Genomic DNA, 21,040 nt, shown 5'->3' on the forward strand with positions numbered 1-21,040 from the left:
ATAGTTTAAATGTCTTCCTCTGTAGTGACTGAAGTCATGTATCAGGAGCCACCAAAAATTGCCCTGGTCGTAGTCTTGCAATCTTCCATTTATACCTACTTCAGTGCTAGATTCAAAAGTCAGTTTGCCTAAAAAATCTTATGCCTCAGTGAGCTGCCAGGAAAAAACATACTGCAATTTCAGATTCATTTCAGCCAAGACACCATTTAAATAATTCATTAGAACAATTAATGCTCATTGCAAAACAGTTCTTCAAATAGATCTCCATTTATCTTGCTCATTTATTTATTAATTCCTCACCTTTATTAATGCATCACATTCAAGATGCATGTCAAAAGTTCCACAAGCCCCCACCCAGCCACCCACCCACTTTCCCACTGACTCATTGCCTAACTAGAGGCTGCTCATTCAAACTCCCCCAGCCTGATCATCTGTAAAACAGTATTAATGGGATCTGCTCCCAAGCCCAGGCAGCTGCAAGAACTAAGTTATGGTTTGCAGAATGCTTTGTGATTCACACATAATAGGCTCTACAAGGAGGCAGGCTGTCATTGAGCCTTACAAACAGTTTTCATCACAGTTATTTTAAAGCAAGGAGAGATGACTATCCTAAGCTTCCAAAAGGTACTAAAGTAGCGTGATGTTTTGGAGAATTTCCAAAACTCACGTGGGAGATTGCTGACTCAAGTTTGCTTCTTGAGGAATGGGAAATGTCATTCACAGCTAAGTGCAAGGAGGGGCCAAACAGGGAGAGACATAAAGGAAATTCTTGGCTCTGGGATCTGGGAATAAGAGAGTTTGCCACTTTCAAATGACCCACTGGGATCTGGCCCAATAGAATTACAGACGAAAAATCCTCCTGGTCTTCAGCCACCTGCCCAAATTTAACGTTGATTTTACACTTCCTAAAGTTGCAGCAATGATCTTCATGTCTTAGGGGTAAGTAAATTAAGAGTTAATCCTATTAGGTTTGTTCTTATGTTACAGGATATAAAAACTGAAAAACTAAATTCTAAATTGTACAAAGTGATGGTGAGGTATCTATGCTGTACTTCTAATTTCCTACAAACATCTTAGAAGACTCTGGGGAAAGACATTATTCATAGCTCATAAAGTTACAATGTTTGACACCAACTAATAATTTCATTTAGCTGCATTGTACTCATTTTCACCTTTAAATTATAACTACACAGGGAAGAGTAAATTTTTTCCTGTTATCATTTGGTGGATTTCCATATTAAAAAGACTTCTGGGCACTCTAGGCACTGAAAATATCATAATAATAATTTAAATGATTAACATTCACCCCCTTCCAATTAAGAGAGTGCCTTAACTGCAATGATCCGGCGGTGAATGTCAATGTCTTGGCTATAATAGTCATACTGGGACTAGAAGTTAGCAACAAGGAAAGAATGAAAAAAAATTTTTTATAACCACGGAAATTATTAAAAAAACTTTTAAATCAAGGAAGGGTAACCAGCACACTCAGGAGAACAACAGAACTCCTGGAAAAATGCTGCAAATTCAAGCTTCTCAAAAGTCTTGCCAGATTTCCATTACAGAAAACCCGATTATTGAGGTAATTTATGTAATTTAGATTAAGCAAGCAAAACACATTTATTATGTCAGTTTCCTGTGAAGATTACACATGAAAACTAGGCTCTAGGACTTAACCAGCTATGTGACCATGAGCATTCACCTCCCTAAGCTTCTATCCTTATCTGTAAATGGAAATGATAATAGGGCCGGCCATATACAGTCTGTGTAAGGGGACCCTTAGATACTCACTAAATAATTATTCCCCATTCCTCTTTCTCTTTTATTTAAGTCAAGGCTGATTTTTCCCAAATAAAAATTTACAATTTATTTAAAATTATAGTCGATTCTTAACCACATATAACTTTTTACCTACATTTAAATAGCATGCAATTAATGAAATATAGAGCTCAAATGACTTGGGATTCTTACCAGTTACAGTTCTACACTTGTAGATCATGAGTGGGACTCAAGATTCCAACACAAACCCCTCAGACTCCCTACTAGCTACAATTAAAGTGCTTTGGGACTATGATAGTCTTCATAGCTGTAGCCAAGAACGGCTCAGCAGGTTGTCACTGGTCACCACGGTGACAGGGGTAAAGGTGGTCCTTCTAAACTTGAGAACGTAAAGCTCTGAAAGAGGATTTCTGAAGTGGTAAAAAAAAAATAATTCTTGACTTGGGGATTTTCAAACTCATCCATGCTAATTCCAATGACAGTGAAAAACAAACAAATGTCCCTAAGAAATATTGGTAGAGACCTTAAAGACCTGTCTTGTTTGCAAAACTGCTTTGATAGGCTCATGGCGTTAGAGATGACTATTGTCAGCAGATGCCAAGGCAACAGAATGTGGAACTGCTCTGCCACCTGCACCAGAGAAACTGCTGGGGAGGGAAGGGGGAAGGTGTAGAGAGAAAGGAGAGAGAAGCCACAGAGAGCACAGGTGGGAGAGACAGCAATGAGCCAATCCAGTACTGCAAGGCTGAGGCGTCTCCCTGAACAAGACCACAAAAATTCCTCCAAAGGCAGTGGTGTGAAGGAAATTTCAAGTGAGTATCTGTTTTCCCATTTGAAATTGTCAAAAGTTGCTATGTAAAGCTTGCTACTCACTTCCTCCTCTGATACCTGATCAATGCTTCATACCTTGTGTGTGTGTGTGTGTGTGTGTGTGTGTGTGTTTCACATCTGGCCAACTCAATGTTGACAAAATCAGCACACATTGGATAATTCCCAAAACAATTCCTGGAAATAGGGACCCAGATCCAGGGGTGACAGGCAAATATAAGTCCTAGGAATACATCAAGACCTTGTATCTTTGGACTTCCACAGGGTCAAAGTGGAGTGATCATAGCTTGATACCAAGCAGCTGTTTGAATTTCTAATGCTTTAATTACTGAAGAAGCCGAGTTATTTGTTTGTTCATTAGCTTTTGGGGAATTGTGGGCTTGCATCTGTGCCCAATTTTCTATTAAGGCATTCATTTTTTAGTTTATAATAGCCCTTTACATATTCAGCATATAAGCTCTTTGACAGAGGTTTGTGATTTTTTTTTCCTCTTTAGCTCTTATATTTAATTTGGATTATTGTATTGTCGATATTCATTTATGAACTAGTTTTTCTAGTTTCTACCTTTGTTCTTATGTTTAAACAGACCTTCCACACTCTAAAATGTTCATCCATATTTCCTACTAGTTTTGTAATAAATCTTGAACATGTAACTCGATCATCTTTCTAGAATTTAACTTGCTATAAGTTCATGTCGAGACTATGTCTATAAATGAGATTGGGTTTTGGCTTTCTGTTTTGTAGTTTCATAACCAAGTTTGGGTAATACTAGTTTGTAAAATAATGTCAGCCCTTTGTGTGCCACGACACAGGTCATTGGTCGCAACACTGATCTGTGTTCTTACTTGTCCTTAACAGAGTGAGAGGGCCTACCAGCTCAGTATTCTGGGCCCAAAGCATTTTCAGGAAGTAATTTTTGACAAACATTTTCAATATTTAGCTCAATCATTTGTTCATATGCTGAGATTTTATTTTTCCCTCTTATTGAAACCCTTTTTATAATTTATATTCCCTCTGAGTCCTCCATTTTTTTAGATTTTAAAATTATTTAGGGTAGAGCTGTAAATAACATTTGCTTATAATTTTCCATTTTTTAATATCTGTCATTCCCTTTTTTATCTAGGCATCAATTATTTTCTTTGTGTTTTCTAACTTCATTCATTTTTTCATAATTTCTCCATTCTCCTTTAAAGTTCCAATTTGTTATTTTTTATCTAATTCTTTAGCTGTGTACTATCTTTTATTCTTATCCTTTTTTATAGAAAAATAGCTCAATAGATATCTAATAAATCATCTGTGTTTATTTTATTATTCAGATATGTCTTTGGCATTTATTTATTTCCTATTTTATCTGTCAAATACTGAAGAAGTCATATTAAATTCTGTCAGTTCTATTGTATTTTTAAATTGTCCTTGAACTTGTAACACTTTGCTTTTTAAATATATGCTGTTTTTTAGTTTGGAGCATAAAAATGTATTGCACTTTTTAAAAATATCATGGACCTTCTTTGTCCCATCTAATGATTACATGATGTTAAACGTTCAGAAATAACAGAAGTAAAACCAGTGAATCACCAAAGCAATAATTAGCAAACTTTTATTGTGCACACACCAAAAAGTTTTCAAACCAGGAGCACTCAAACCAAACCACAGAGGGAGGCTCAGGGGTACATTGTTATCAAGCAGCTTGTATGGTAAGTTTACATTCTTCACAGGGATTGGTTACGATATTAGGATTTTCTTAAATAATAGGCATTTGGTTAATGGTTACCTCATGTCAACCTTGGGAAATAGTTCAAGTTTTGCTTATGATTTCCGGAAGCGTAGCAAGAAATGCCCCAGGTCAAGTTAGTCTTGCAAAGTAAGCTAAATTAAACTTTATTTGTATGACTAAACTGGTTTTGTCTGCCCAGGGAATTTGCAAAGCTGGTCTCCACTTGTTTTTTATTTTGACAATGATGTCTCCTAATTGTTTAATATTATTGCTGTAACTCCAGTTGTTTTGTTTGTTTGTTGTTTATGTAGATTTTCCTACCCTTTCACCTTTAACCTTTCAGAATTCTTTCATTTTATGATTATCGATGGTAAGAAGCTCTCACTCAGATACTGCTTTGGCCCAGTCCTAAGTCAAAACTTTTTAATAAAGGATACCATAGTCACAGTTATTCCATGTATTTGATTTACTTTTATCATTTTAAGGCTTCTATTTTAAGCTTCTTGTTGTTTTCTTTTTACCATTATTTTGAGGTATAAATTATGTTCAATTTATTTTTTCAACCATGCATCTTGTTTTCAATTCTGTATGTCATCACCTTGTAAAATATTTAAAGACGTGCCTCTATACAAGCTAAGAACTGCAAATAACTCAAAAGTTCATCAATAGTAGAAAATATTAGCAAACTGTATAAATGACAATGAACTTGTATAAAGTAATAAAAGCAAATAAACTAAACTGTATCAACAAACCTGAATGATACAAATTGTTGAACCATAAAAGCAAAACAGAAAATAATGTGTATATTCTATATAAAGTTTAAAAACAGGCAAAGGCAAACCATATTGTTATCCAAAGGCAACGGAAGTTAGGACCGGGGGCAGTTAGTGGGGAAGGATGGAACTGTGATCAGAGAGGAACAAAGAAGGTTTCTGGGAAGCTGGGATAAGGCTCTTTCTTCAGTTCAGTGGTAGCTATACTGCTGTCACTTTGTAATTACTCACGAATTTCTACACATCCATTGTGTGCACCATTCTAATACAATGTTTTATCTCACAATGAAAAAAAGTCACACGTAACTATATTTTTTTAATTATGTCGGAAAAGGCATATCTATTTATTCTCTTCCATGTAGCTTAAAAACACTTCTATTTCTACCTGTACCCTACCCTGACCTCCTATGTTCTGTTTTTTGTTAGTATGACTTTTTTTTTATTTTTTATCACCTTTCAATAACTATTTATGACCTATTCAATTGATTTTATACTATAATCAGAATAATCCTTTAGATTCCATTCTATTTCAGATTTTTTCAATATTTACTATTAGTTATTTTTTTAATAAAACAACCCCATTCTAAATTTGGATTTTCCTTTCTTTTTTATCATTTAAAAAAATCTCTCATGGAGAGGAGAGTATGCCTCAGTGGTAGAGTGTGTGCTTAGCATGCACGAGGTCCTGTGTTCAATCCCCAGTACCTCTGTTAAAAATAAATAAACAAATAAAAATAAACCTAATTACCTCCCCAACCCCAGAAAATTAAAATAAAGTAAATTTCTTTAAATCTCTCATGGCTTAAAATGAGTATATTATTAGTAGAATACTTTTTTAGACAATAGCTGAACATGCACTTCAATTGCATTCTTATGTAAATGAATAATCAGGTAAAAAATTCTAAGGAATATTTCTTCCTCAAAAGTCTGAAAGTCTAGACCCATTTATTCTTGCAGTCAGTATTTCAGAGGAAGACTCAGAATGTAAGGTCATTCAAGACACCACCATGCTTCTGTTACATCCCCAGGATACATGGACCATGTATATCATCCTCTTTCTCATCAATTTCATCCTTTTATCCTTGTCATCTGAATTCTGGAAAAGCCTCTCAAATTTGTCTTCCACATTAGGATTCCTTGCATCATAGAAAAAGCTTTTTGATTTTAATCCTTCTAATGCAAATTTTAGTTGTTCTCATGCAGACTTTAAATGGGCTATTACTTTTTAGTTCCATTCTTCTTTTCCTACCTCATCCAACTCAGGTTGAATTTCTATGCTCTCTGTCTCCTAGCTAGCTCCTCGTCTACCTCTGTCTCTTATTTTATTATCTCATGCTTCAGCTCCATATTTTCCAGAGTTTCACTGAAAGCACAAAGAGCCTATTTGAAATTTGTTCTCTTTCCTATGGATATTATTATTATTAGAAATAAGACTTCTGCGTCATCTTCCTTTCAGGACACAGACTATTTGCTTTGTCCCACACTGAGCTGTTCCGCTGTGGTACATCCATATTTAATGAGGTTGGCTTATACCCTTTGGTTCCCCCTCACTGGCTTTTACATTTCTCTTAAAATTTTCTTTGTAGACCTTAAGCAGCGAGGTTGCATGTGTAGCTGGCTGTCCCAGAGATGGAGGAATTGGAGAAAGAATTCTTTCTGGTGACCCACTCTACTAAAGATCGGCTTTTGGTTTTTTCTTCTCTTCAGTTCACTTGTAATGCCAGGTTAATGGAAAATCTTCTCCAATCTGCTTCCCCAGGCTGCTGCTGATTTACCACATCAGATAGAAAACTAAGCATGTCTCGAAGAAATCTCACCTCACTGCCAGCTTTCTTCTTGATGTGAATCCTATGTGAACTCTAAGGTCTCCTAATACAGTTCTTCCATCTGCTCTGGATTCACATCCAGGAACAGGCATCGGGTGGTCACCCTGGGCTTTCTCTAAGGTCCACCATGGCCTGCAGGGCCCGCCCTCCAGACTAGCCACCAGTAGAGCATCTCTGAAAGCATCAGTCAGCTCTGTGTCCTCCTTGCCTTGCTTCATTTTGAAAAAATCTGCATTAAATGTAAAAGAAATTATTCACTGTTCCCAGTTATTTTTTAGCAACTCCTTTCCATAATTTGCAAATAGTGATGTCTGCTTCCTGTTATTTTGTATTTTCTTCTGTTATTTCTAAGATGATTTGAGATAGAAGTGGTGTGTTGTGCAAATTACCACAGCCCTTATTACCGACATGAAGGTCTGTCAAACTAACCAATGAGCTAGAAATTCCAAAATTTTCCAAGTGGATCAGCCTTGAGGAAAGAAAAGAGAGAGGTAAAGAGAACAGAACGCCTTTAAGAATTGCACTCTTGGTGAGTCTCAAATATCACACCTGTCATTTGGGCAAGCCATCTTATTCATTCTGCTTTTAGCTCAATTTTCAGGTGAGTCACCTCAAAACCATGCTGCAAAATGGCCCAGTTGCAGCAGGGAGCAATGAAGCTTCCCAGAATCTTGTGAAATAACATGATTTGTGAGCAGAACCTCCCAAACAATATTTCTCAGGGTTATTTAAAGCTCTTGCTTTTCCTTTCTCCCTAATAATGTTAACTCAGATGAGTACATGGAGCTTTATAATGCTAATCTAGAAAAAAAAAGAAAAGGTATTATTATTATTATTATTATTATTATTATTATTATTATTATTATTATTAAATAAGAATCCACTTATAGAAATAACATTTGCATTGTGTTCCATATTACACTGTAAAAGCATCAAGGTGGAATTAAACATTGTTCTTAAAGTCAGAAATCTTTGTCTTTTTTTTTAATTGAATGAAAGATTTTTTAAATTGCTTTACAATTTTCAGAAATTTCACACACATGATTTCATATAATCCCATAATAATCCTTCTTTTCCCCATCCCTATATTGCTCCTCCCTCCTTCCCTCTCCCCATTGGTAATCACTTGTTTGTTCTTTATATCTGTGAGTCTGGGTTTTTGTTTGTTTGTTTTATTCACTAATTTGTTGTATTTTTTAGATTCCACATATAAGTGATATCATAGTGTCTGTCTTTCTCTGTCTGACTTTTAAGTCAGAAATCTTAAAATGTATATAATCTGAGGTGTCCCCATAACTCACTGAACAAGATGAAATAATTACTTAGCAACTAGAATGATAGACACTTCTTAAGGTGAGAAATTTTTCCTGGTGGTTTTCTCTTTCCATTAAGTGAGGACGTATCTGACCAGCCATCAAAGGGTAGAGCACGTGGAACACAAAAGAGGAACAGCCACATTCAACTTCTCCATGCCCCTTGGCTGGCGAAGGAGTCTACGTCAGAGTCTGTGTAGAGGAAACTGCTGTCCCCAAGCTATAGCTTTGGTCACGAGTCCCTCGTCACCTGACTCTACACCTGTTGCCCCCTGAATCCAGGACTCAGCTGCAGGTGAGAAGGGTTTAAATAAGCCCCTCCATCTTACATCCCTGTGCTTCCAAGTGACCAAGTTTCAAATGTGTTGAAATTCCCTACTCACCAACTCGGACCGTCAATTAAGTAAAATGAATGAGTTTGGGAAGTGTTTCATCACCAATTCAGCCAAAAAGATAGATGTTAACAGTACCACCTTCAGTTATCTACAATCATGGTATGTAAACATTTATAAACATTTATTTCATAAACATTTATTTCACCTACAAACCGGTGCTGTTGATTCAGGTTGGATGCAACTGAGCAGTTTTGGCTCAGCTGGGCTTACTCTCAAGTTTGGGAGCAGATGGTTGTTGGCTGATCTAGGATGGCTGGGGTGCCTGGCACAACTCAGCTCTGCTCTGCGTGTCTTGTCTTTCAGCAGGCCAGCCAGACATCTTCTCATAACAATCACAGAGGAGCAAGAGAATAAGCAAAAATAGCGCACACTTGGCCTCTGCTCGGGGGGTCGCATTAGTTAACATACCATTATCCAAGGCAAGTCACGTGCTGAGCCCAGAGTCAAGGGGTAGAATAGAACAAATTCGCAACCTAGAGCAAGGCAAAGGGAGTGGGTACTGGGAGGGATATAGAATGGAGAACAACCGTTAATGCAATCAAGCTAATGTACTCCTTTAATGCCAGTGTGTCTCCTCTTTAAACCAAGGCGATCCTGAGTAGGCTGGTTACTTTATAACACACTTAATGTTTCATTTAGGGCCCTAAAATCTAGAGCTACTCATTCACAGGAGAGTATCTAGTCAACTAACCTCAAAACAGTTAAAACTGAGTCACTGAATAATTATGATTATAAACAAAGGAAATTTAATTGCTAATATGTAAACAAAATTGGCTTATACCCCAATAACACTTGAAACTACGGTAGGTCCATCTTTGTTCCAATATGCAGTGCAATGCAATATTTTTCACAATGCAAGATTATTCTCTAACAAAACAGCACATCCCGGATAATGGTTAAAACCATGATTGTGCCTTAAGGCAGACATAGACAAGATAGATGTAAGCAAAGAAGTGAGAGTCCCTAAAGTGACAATATAAAATCAGTCCTTAGAAGTGCAGCACAGAAGTCATCAGGGTTCTAAATAATGGTATGCAAAGGCAAATTGGAAATCGAAGGTATATTTCTATCTTTAATAATAATAAAATTAAAGATAGAAATATATCATCCACTTATTTAAAATGAGCCTATTAAGAATTTTCATGATTATATCTGTGCTATGCTGTTGAAGGAAGTTCTGTTCCTGTCTTCAGGATGCTTGATGCTTGAAACAGAACACTTAGCTATACAGGTGCTTTGTTGTTGCATGGATTTGCTTAAGATCACTGAACTTTGTCTTTAAAAAGTTAAATATGAATTAAATAGTAAGTGAATTTTGAGTTCTAATTTAGAGTGAATTTCCCGCTTCCATCTGCTAAAATGGGAACCCTAAATTGCTTGAGGTGGTTTCAGTATTTTTTAGTAGGAAATAATGGAATAAATGCAATTTTTAATATTAGTGTTCTTATAATAAATTCAGTAGCAACCTTTCTTGATCATTGGTATAATTCTTAATCTAGTCATCTGATTTGGATGTTTGGTCAGATGAAATTCTGGCTAGTTAGGGCCACAATGAAAATTGATTGGATTTTGCATATCTCTTAATATTTCTTGCCTCTATGATCCAAAAAGTAAAGTCATAGTAATGATAGTTACTTCCAACCAAGAGGACTTTGAGTAAAACAATTCTTCTATCAAGGCAGCAGAAATACACTTCATTCCTGGCCCAATTCTTTTCTGGCTTTATCTGTGAAGTTTCTCTTCTGTTTCTTAATCCATTTTGTTTTTAATCTCCAAGCCAGAATAGAACTCCTTCTGAGAGAAACTGCTGCACTGCCAATTTTAACTCTCATTTTATTTTATTTTTTGAGGCTTAAATACGGAAGCAGATCCCATAATACAGTGTGATAAGAATCCTAACAGCAGTTGGCACCCTCTCATCCAGTTTCTCTTGTTATCAGCACACGGGTTGTTTTAAACAGTCGGTTGGGCTGAGGTGCTGTCAGGGGCCATAGGATACGGCAGTTTCCTCAGCCACAGAGAGTCCTATGCACACTTGGAACATGAAGTCTTTTCAGCAATCCTCAAAGGGAAAATGGAAAAATTCGACCAAGTAGCTTCCTTTTGTACAGCTGAGACATCTCCTGCCTTCCTTTGATTTTCAATCCCAGCTGTCATATGAAATGAGCAAAATCACAAAAGCAGCTTTTTATAAGACAAGATCTGTTTCTCCCAAAATCAAAAGTTAGTGCTATTTGAATAGACATTCAAATAAAGATAAGGAACCAACACTATCAGAATTTTATGGAAAAGCATCAGGAAATAAAAGAGCAGATTTATGTCTTTCTACTCTTGAGCCAAAAAAAAAAAAAGATTTAACTAATAGCTAAAATGTACCAGAATAATGAAAATAGCAAATTTTATTTTCTGTCCTTTGCTTTTGCTGCCAAACACCAATGAAAGTGATTTGTTAACTGTCGTTTCCACATCCTGCCAAGCCTTCCCCACGTGAACCTGTCTCAGTAATGTTACTGAAACTGTTCTCTTGAAGATCACTATGACCGCTTTACATCTTTTCCTCATTTTATTGGAAAGTATAACACACAAACAGAAAATTGCATGAAACAAAAGCATCAATAATTTATCGCAAAGAAAGCACCTGTGTACCACCTTCCAGAACAGAAAATTGAACATTGTCAGCACCCCAGGAGCCTTCCCTCCTGTTTCTTCTCAATCACTAAGGCTTCCCCCGCCCTCAAAATGTTCTTTATAACTATGCCTAACTAACACTGGAGTTGAGTTTTCCCTGTTTCTCAGGTTTTTATAAACGCAATCATGTTTCTGCCTTATTGTGCAATTGTCTGGCTTCCATCGCTCAAAATTCTGATGAATAGTCACCCATGCCATTGCACACAATAGTAGTTCATTTATTTTTGTTGTACAGGTACTTGCATTGTATGACTGGCTATGCTGAAATTTTATTTACCCATGTTACTATTGATGTATATTTAGGATGTTTCCAGTTTTAACTATAATAAACAATGTTGCTAGGAACATTCTTTTACACTCTCTTAATGCACACAGACACACCTATCTGTTGGATAGCTAGGAGTAAAATATCAAGACCGTGGAGTGTACATATTGTAACACTCGTAGATAATTAGCAATTGTGCTAATGTCTATTTCACCAGCAATAGATGAAAGTTCTTGGTGTTCCAGGGACTTTCCAGAATTTGCAACTGTCAGTCATTGCAAGTTTAACCACTTTGGGGCGCACATTGTACCTCACTGTGCATTTAATTTGCAATTTCCTGATAAATAATAAGGCAAAGCACTTTTTGTGTACATTTATTGGCCATCGGATATCTTCTTTTGCAATATGCCTGTTCAACCTTCTTGGTTATTTTTCTGTTAAGTTATCTTTTCCTTGTTGATTTCTGGTGGTTCCTTATACAATCTGGATACAAGCCCTTTGTCAGTTACTTGTTCAGTAAATCTCTTCCGCCATTCTTGTTTTTTAGCTTCTTTATGAAATATCTTACCACTTAACGGCAACTTGGATTGTTTCCACTTTTAAGCCTCTATGGGTCATACTACTCTGTATATTCTTGTACATAAATGTGCACTCATGTTCCATTTTTCTTGGGTTAAGTAACTAGTAATGGGTTCTCTGGGTCAAAAATGTATGTGGTGTGTTAACAGGTGTATACACAAGCTTTCTTTTGGTTAGTGTTTGCATGCTATACCTTATCTCATCTTTTCTCACTTTTAATCTTACACTTTTGATGCATTTCTTATAAACTACATATAATTAACTTTTTGTCACATTCGACAAATTTTGAATACCAATTGGAGAATTAGTTCCTTTACAGTTAATATAATTAGTGATAGATTTGGGGTTATATTTACTATCATACTCCGTCCCTTCTATTTGTCTCATTTATTCTTTTTTTCTGCTTTTTTTTTGGATAATGTACTTCTATTATTCCATTTTTCTCACTATTTTCTAGTGGTAATATCTGCCCTTACAATTCTTTTGGTGGCTTCATTAAAGACAGCAGTACTCATCCTCAAGTTGTCAAAGTCTAGTGTTACTTGGCACTTTTTCTCTTTTCCAGGTCAATGCTAAGAACTTGGAAGATTTTAATTTCACTCATTCCCCTTCCATTGATATGATATGGTCATATTTTCTCATAAGGCTCCACTATTATTTTTCACTTAGTCATTATTCACTTAAATCTGTTCATCTTTTCCTCATTTTCATTGTACCTTACTCCTTTCTATATCTCAAACTTCAAGCCTGAATAATATTCCTGCTGCCGTTGGTGTAGATTACAGGTGATGAATTCTCCCAGTTTTCACTTGTCTGAAAATACTGTTTATCTATTTTTGGAAGGTATTTTCACTGAGTATAGCATTCTCGGCAGTACTTACTTACTGTGAGCGCTTTAGAGATAACATCTCATTACCTTCCTGCTTTCATTGTTTCTCTTCTGAAGTCAGCTTGTCACTCAAATAGCTGTTCCCTTGAAAGTAATTTGCCTTTTTCTCCTCTGGATGCTTTTATTATTTTTTCTTTATTTTGGGGTTTCAGATGTTTTATGACGACAAGCCTATGTCGACTTGTTTGTGATTCTCCTGCGTGGGGTCTGTAAAGATGATTGAATGTGTGACAATGTGTTTCGCTAACTTTGGAGAACTCTTCAGATTCGCTCCTATCACACACTACTTCTGACTGTTCTCTCTCCTCAGTGCTCCAGGGGCCCCAGATCATTTTTCTCAGAGTGTTGCTTACACTCTCTTTTCTATTTCCTAATTTTAACTCTCCATACTTCACTCTGTGTTTTGCAGTTGTAAATTTTCTATGTGGTTCATTTGTCTCCATATGGAATTGCCTCGCATTCAATTTCAGGAATTGAGAAAACTTAAAATGTGACTTCAGTCCCTTCAAGGGCTGGTTGACTTCCAATCCTCTCTGACTCCCAGAGTGTAATCATTTGGGTCCTCAACCAAAAATAAGAAAATTTACCCTGTCCTACCAGAAGGTCCTGGACTTTAATTTTCTTGTCCCTGGCTACAAATGGCTTTTTAAATTTCTGCCCAGTCTCTCAACTTCTCAATTATTTCTTCCAGATTTAGCAGATGCCAAAAAACATAAACCATTTTTTAACATTTTGTTCGTAATTTCTAGTTGTTCTCAGTGGGAGGTTTAATCTAAATTACCCTGTCCATCATTACTGGAGAACAATAATTGATTTGTTTTAAACCTTAATATTCCTTCTTGAATCACCACTCTCCTCTAATCTTCTGAAGAATTCAACTCTATTGCTTAATTTTTTACTTAAGATTTTCTTTTCACCTTCACCAAGCTGTGCATTTTTAATTTATTTCTGCCCTTTTTTATTTCTCTTCCTAACTTTTATATTCCTACACATACTCTATACTTCTTCCTCACTTATCTTCCAGGATTTTGTTTTCGCTTTATACACATTCTTTCGTCTATATGTCTGTCAGAACAAATAGCCCTTCATACATACGCCTTCAATAAATTTATCTGCTCCTACAGCTATAGCTAACTGGATGACTCCCACATCATCTTCTCCAGTCCTGAAATATCACTTATGCTTACATCTCACATTTTTAACTACATGGAGAACATCTCCATTTAGATATCCAGTCTTCATGTGTCATTAAACATGCCTTTCACCTCCCTCCCAACTAAACTATTTTAAAGGGGTCCAGGACACCAGAAAGGGGAAAAAAGAACAGAAAGAAATAATGCGGCCAAAAGAGCCACATTAAACTATTTGTTGACTTCATGGATTAAGGAAATAAATATTTTTCTGAAGAAGACATACAGATGGCCAACAGGCACATGAAAACATGTTCAACATCGTTAAACATCAGGGAGATGCAAAGCAAAACCACAGTGAGGTACCTCATACCTGTCAGAATGGCAGTCATCAAAAAGACAAGATACAACAGGTGCTGGCAAGGATGTGGAGGAAAGGGAGCTCTTGTGCACTGTTGCTGGAATGTAAATTGGTGCAGCCACCATAGAAATCAGTATGGAGGTTTCTCACAAAATTAAAAATAGAACTACCATATGATCCAGCAATCCCATTTCAAGGGATATTTCTGAAGAAAATAAAATCACTATCTCAAAGATACATCTGTATCCCTATGTTCATTGCAGCATCATTTACAGTTTAGGGACACAACCTAAATATCCATCAACCAATGAATGGATAAAGCAGATGTGGTGTATATGTAAAATGGAACGTTATTTTGCCATAAAAAAAAAGGAAATTCTACCATTTGCAGTAACATGGATGGACCTTGAGGACATTTTGCTAAGTGAAATAAATCAGACATAGAACAACAAATACTGTATGTTCTCACTTATACATGGAATCTAAAAAAGCCAAACTCATAGAAACAGAATAGAATGGTGGTTGCCAGGGGCTGGGGGTGGGGGAAATGAGGACATTTTTTTAGAAGTACAAATTTCCAGCTATACGACGAATAAATTGTGAGGATCTAATGTACAGCATGATGACTATAATTAACAGTACTATATATTGTACTATATATTGAAAAACTGCTAAGAGAGTAGATCTTATGCAGTATTATCGCAGAAAAGGTAATTGCATGAGAAAATGGAGATATTAACTAACTTTATTGTGGTAATCATTTCACAGTATATATTTGTATCAAATCATCACATTGTATATCTTAAATTTACGTGTGTTGTATGTCAATAATATCCCAATAAAGTTAGGGGGGAAAACTCTACAGCATAAAATTCCAATTGAAAGGTAGAAGGTGGCAAACAAACTGTGCTCCCACCATAATGATGAGAAAATACCAGATCGACTAAAAAGTCATAGTAGTCTTCGAAGCTATCAGAGAACAGCAGATATAAAGTCTAATTGAATTAAATTCAAAAAAGAAGGGGCTCTTTCTGAGTTAGCAAAGATTGGTGGCCTCTCCAGACCCTAAGACTTGGAGCATGGCAATTAGAGGAATGAGTCTGCAACAGCAAGGAGAGTTAGGACAGGAAAGAAAATCAGATTAACTTTTTACAGACTCATGTGGGCTAGCATGAAGATTTAAATCTGGAGGACCCCCAAATACAGTTAGTCCTCCTCGCCTGCCAATTCTCTCTCTCCCATAGAGCTTTAGCTGAGTAAGTAGCAGCACAAAGAATCTAGGGATAGGAAAGGAAAGAGAGAGTGACCATTAGTCTTACGTGGTCAGTTAGCAAAGTCCTAGTTAAGGGTATTTAAACCATAGGCTAATTGAAACTAACTAAAGCATCAACCAATTCATTACTGAGCCCAATTCCTGATTTGTTTGAATACATTGGATTTCTCACCCTCGCCGCCTAAAAAAGGGGGCAAGACTTTTCCGAGTTCACAAATATTGACTTCGGTTTCTACTACACTTTTATACACAATGTCTATAACACTATAAAATGCTATGAGATAGGTAAAGAAGCAAGGAAATATGACCCGTAATGAAGACAAAAATATTCAACAGAATAAAGCTATAGTAATCAAGACAGCATGATTATAACTGAAAGAAGAGTCAAACAGATCAATGGAACAGAATAGAGAGCCCAGAAATAGACCCCCACAATAGTCAACTGATCTTTGACAATCAGCAATGACAATATAGCAGAGCAAACATTATCTCTTCAACAAATGGTGCTGGAACAACTGGACATCCACTATTAAAAAAAAGGAATTTAAACATAAATCCAACATCCTTCCCAAAAATTAACTTGAAATGGATCACAGACCTAAATATAAACACTAAATTTAAAAACTCCTAGAAGATAACATAGGAGAAAATCTTGATGACTGTGACTCTGACAATGACTTTTTAGATACAGCATCATTGGCACAATTCATGAAAGGGATGAAATTGATAAGATGAACTTCATTAAAATTAAAATCTTCTGTTTTGTGAAAGACAATGTCAAGAGAATAAGTGGGAGATTCTCAAAAAATTCCCAAAGCCTGGGAGAAAATATTTGCAAAAGACACATCTGATAAAGCACTGTAGAAAGAATTTTTAAAGCTCAACAATTAGAAAATGAAATACCCAATTGAAAAAATGGGCAAAAGACCTGAACAAACACCTCAGATGGCAAAGAAGCATATGAAAAGAAGTTCCACATCACATGTCATTAGGGAATTACGAATTAAAACAATATCTATGAGAAGGACCAAAATCCAGGACATTGATAACACCAAGTGTTAACAAGGATGTAGAGCAACAAGAACTCTCGTTTAGTGCAGGTGGGAATGCAAAATGGTACAGCTACTTTAGAAGACGGTTTGGTGGTTTCCTACAAAATCAAACATACTCCTACCAAACACTCCAGCAATTGTGCCTCTTGGCACTTACCCAAATGAGCTGAAAATGTACGTCCACACAAAAACCTGCACAGAGATTTTTATAGCAACTTTGTTCATAATTGCTAAAATGTGGAAGCAACCAGAATGTCCTTCAGTGGATGAATGGATAAATAAACCATGGTACATCCAGGCCACAGAATAAATATTTAGGGCTAAAAAAGAAATGAACTATCAAGCCATGAAAAGACATGGAGGAAACTTAAATGCATATTACTAGTGAAAGAAGCCAAACTGAAAAGGGTACATACTGTATGATTCCAAGTATATGACATTCTAGAAAAGGTAAATAAAACATAAAACATCAGTGGTTACCAGGGCTAAGGGGAAGGAGGGGTGAATAAGCAGAGCACTGAGAATTTTTAGGGCAATGAAACTATCCTATATGTGATATTACAGCTGGGGATAAATGTCATTATACATTTGTCAAAACCTACAGAATATGCAACAGTAAGAGTGAACCCTCATGTAAACTATGGACTTTGGGTGATAGTAATTTCATCAGTTATAACAAAGGTACCACTGTGGTGTGGGATGTTGATAGTTGGGGAGGTTGTATATGGGGGAGCCGGGTGGAGAACAGGGAGAGTATGGGAACCCTGTACTTTCTACTCAATTTTTCTATGAACTAAAACTACTCTTAAAAAATAAAGCGTATTAAGAATTTTAAAAATAAAAAAAGTCAATAGACTCAGACCCAAGGATGACCTAGATGATGGAGTCACTTTAAAATATTATAGTAAATAATTATAAAATATTTTAAATGAATTAAATACTTTAAAGGAACAATGGAGGCCTTAAGTATGAAAAAGGATCAAGTGGAGATTCATTAGTTGGGCTTAGTAGAAGACTGGGCAGAGCGAAAAAAAGGGTCAGTGAACTTAAAACAAACCAATAGAAATTTTCCAAACTGAAACACAAGAGGAAAAAGAATGAAAACAAACAAACAAAAAAAATCACAGATCTGAGACAAAAATATTGAATGAGCTAACATACATGTAATTGGTCTTATAAAAGAAAAGAGAGAGAAAATGAGATGCAAGGGAATTTTGAAGACATCATAGCCAAGAATTTTCCAAAATTGATGAAATTCACCAACTGACAGATCCAAGAATGTGACAAACCCTAAAGTGAATTTTAAAAACAAACGAAAAGAGGTACATTATGGTCAAACCGCTGAATACCAAAAACAGAGGAAATCTTAAAAGCAGCCAGAAAACAAAAGCCTCATCTATCAAGGAAACTGCAGTAAGAATAATCACACATTTCTCATCAGAAACAATGGAAAACAGAAAACAATGGAGTGATCTTTATTTTTTTTTTGAAAATGTACTTTTAAATGTACTAATGACTAAATTTTTTTATTGATTTATAATAATTTTACAATGCTGTGTCAAATTCCAGTGTAGAGCACAATTTTTCAGTTATACATGCACATGTATATATTCATTGTCACATTTTTTTCTCTGTGAGCTACCTTAAGATATACATATACACCATAAGATCTTGTGTATATTTCCCTGTGCTATACAGTGTAATCTTGTTTATCTATTCTATAATTTTGAAATCCCTTCTATCCCTTCCCACCCTCCACCCCCTTGGCTACCACAAGTTTGTATTCTATGTCTATGAGTCTGTTTCTGTTTTGCATTTATGCTTTGTTTGTTTCTGTTTTTGTTTTTTTTAGATTCCACATATGAGTGATCTCATATGGTATTTTTCTTTCTTTTTCTGGTTTACTTCACTTAGAATGACATTCTCCAGGAGCATCCATGTTGCTGCAAATGGCGTTATGTTGTCGGTTTTTATGGCTGAGTAGTATTGGAATGATTTTTAATTTGTTGAAATAACTCTGTTAACAGCAAAGTTCTCTTTCAAAAATGAAACTGTAACAAAGATACTCTCAGACCAACAGAATCTCAGAAACTCATTGATGTAAAAAATAACAAAAGAAGTTCTTCATGAGGCAGGAGTGAGGGGAGCAGGGCACAACCACTGGAGAAATGACACAGCAACTGAGAACAGGACAAACTGGTTAGAACCAAAATGGCAGAAGATTTGACTTTCAGTAGACCTTGAGCCTCATGGCACTCCCACAGGCATCATGACATTTCCTAGGTTGACCATAAAAGGTCAAAAAGTGGGCAAGGGCCCAATTCCTGGAAATCCCTGCCCCTTCCCCAAATAGTTGCAATAATTCTCCCACCCATTAGCATATAGAATTACCCAGCCCATAAAAACTAACAATGCTGCACCTCTCTCTCTCTGTCTTCCTTTTGCCTTTTAAGATGGTCCCCATTCTGCCTATGGAATGTGCATCTCCTAAGCTGCTCTCCCTTCTGAGTAAGATGGACCACAGTCTGTCTATGCAGTGTGTATCTCCTTACATAAATCTACTTTCCCTTTACTGTGCCTTGCTCTTGAATTCTTTTTTGCAAGAGACAAAAACCTGCTCTCAGCAACATTCACATTAAAGGGAGAGATGAAGACCATGGGAAAAGGGCAGCAGCAGTACAGAGGACATCGTGTCTTGCTGTTTCCTCTGCCCCTGATTCCTCGTCATGTTATCGTCCAACCATGAAGTGGAGAGCAGGAAGGGGTGCTCTGTCTAAAAGAGCAGCATCTGCACATGCAAATAGAAAATGGAAGCAAAGGTAAGCCATCTACTTAGTATCTGTTTCCCCTTAAAGAACGACAGCAGTGGAAAAGCTGCAGGAGCCAATAGAGAAATCACAGCACGGAAATCCCATGTGAGCCCTCAGTTTGCACCAATGTGGCAAGCTTAACCAGTCAATGGACTAATCTGAAAGCAGAGTGTCACCCCTCCTGCAAAGGAATTAGTTTCTGCCTAATCTGGGGGAAACTGGAACCCAGTTGAGTGGTTCCAACAATAGAAGAGAGAAATTATGACATTTTTGTAATCTTGGAGGCAAAATTATTGCTATGTTCAAAAGAAATCATTCTTTTCCTGGAAAAACCAAAGGATTATATTGAAAAACTATTAGAAATATAATACTTTAGTAAAATGATTGCTTGCTGGTGAAAATACAAATATCAAGTGTTTTCTCATCAACCAAAAATAAGCAGTTAGAAAACATCCATAAAAGCATACTCATACACTTAACTTGAAATGTAAGTGGTGTATAAAACTCATAAAGCTCTGGTTAAAGCCATTCACCTTACACGTGATCATAAAATGTCAGTAATAATATCAGTTCTCTCCCAATTGATTTGTAAGTGTAACCCAGTCCTCCCCAAATTCCAACTTAAATCAGAAAAAGGAGTGATGAAAACTGTGCACCATAAAAATAGCCAGTCAGAACGATAAAACGTATTAGAATCCAGCAGCAGGTGCCAGGACTGGAAATAACTGAGGAAATGATCAAAGAGGCAGTTCAAATAGTAGGGAAAGGATGGACTACTCAAAAAAAAAAAAAAGAGAGAGAGATGGTATCGGCTTAACTGACAAGCATTTTAAAAAAGGAATTTTGTTTTCTTAGGTCACATTTTCTTATCTCACATAAGCTTAATTTCAGATAGCTTAAAATGTAAATGTTTATTTAAAACAAAAAAAAGCTAATTGCACTTATAGTAGGAAGCTCAGCATTCAAACCTAGAAGTGTCTGGCAATGGAAACCTCTTAATAAATGATTATTGAATAGAAATGAAACTGTACTCAGGGGCTATATTCCATCCCGTAGAGAAGCTAGAAAATGGGTACTTATAAGTTCGCTTTCTAGTTTGGAACAATTTAGTATAAGGTGTATATTTTACCCTTTTTCATTTCCTCTATAGCACTTAATACAGCGTTGAGATCTACATGCCACATTTTCAGTACAGTATTGATTGATTCATCATAAATACTATGTTTCTTCTTAGAAGACAAGAAAATTTGCTTGTGAGATTTTCATTTAAAAGAATTATATTATTCATCAAAATTTTCACGCTGCCATCTGTTCTCAGCATTTCTGTATTTCAAACTAGGTTTAGCATAGCAAAGCATATGAATTTTA

General features: G+C 36.1%; 1 long non-coding RNA gene across 1 annotated transcript; it reads left to right on the top strand.

The window, feature by feature from the left end:
* The first annotated feature begins 2,411 nt into the window (after window positions 1–2,411).
* LOC140700650 (uncharacterized) lies at window positions 2,412–8,777 on the top strand. Its single transcript, XR_012079133.1, has 2 exons — window positions 2,412–2,588; window positions 8,310–8,777. It is a non-coding gene; the product is annotated as an uncharacterized lncRNA (long non-coding RNA).
* Window positions 8,778–21,040: the final 12,263 nt, after the last annotated feature.

The sequence above is a fragment of the Vicugna pacos genome, chromosome 1, assembly GCF_048564905.1.
Source record: "Vicugna pacos chromosome 1, VicPac4, whole genome shotgun sequence".
In the NCBI taxonomy this organism is placed as follows: Eukaryota; Metazoa; Chordata; class Mammalia; order Artiodactyla; family Camelidae; genus Vicugna; species Vicugna pacos.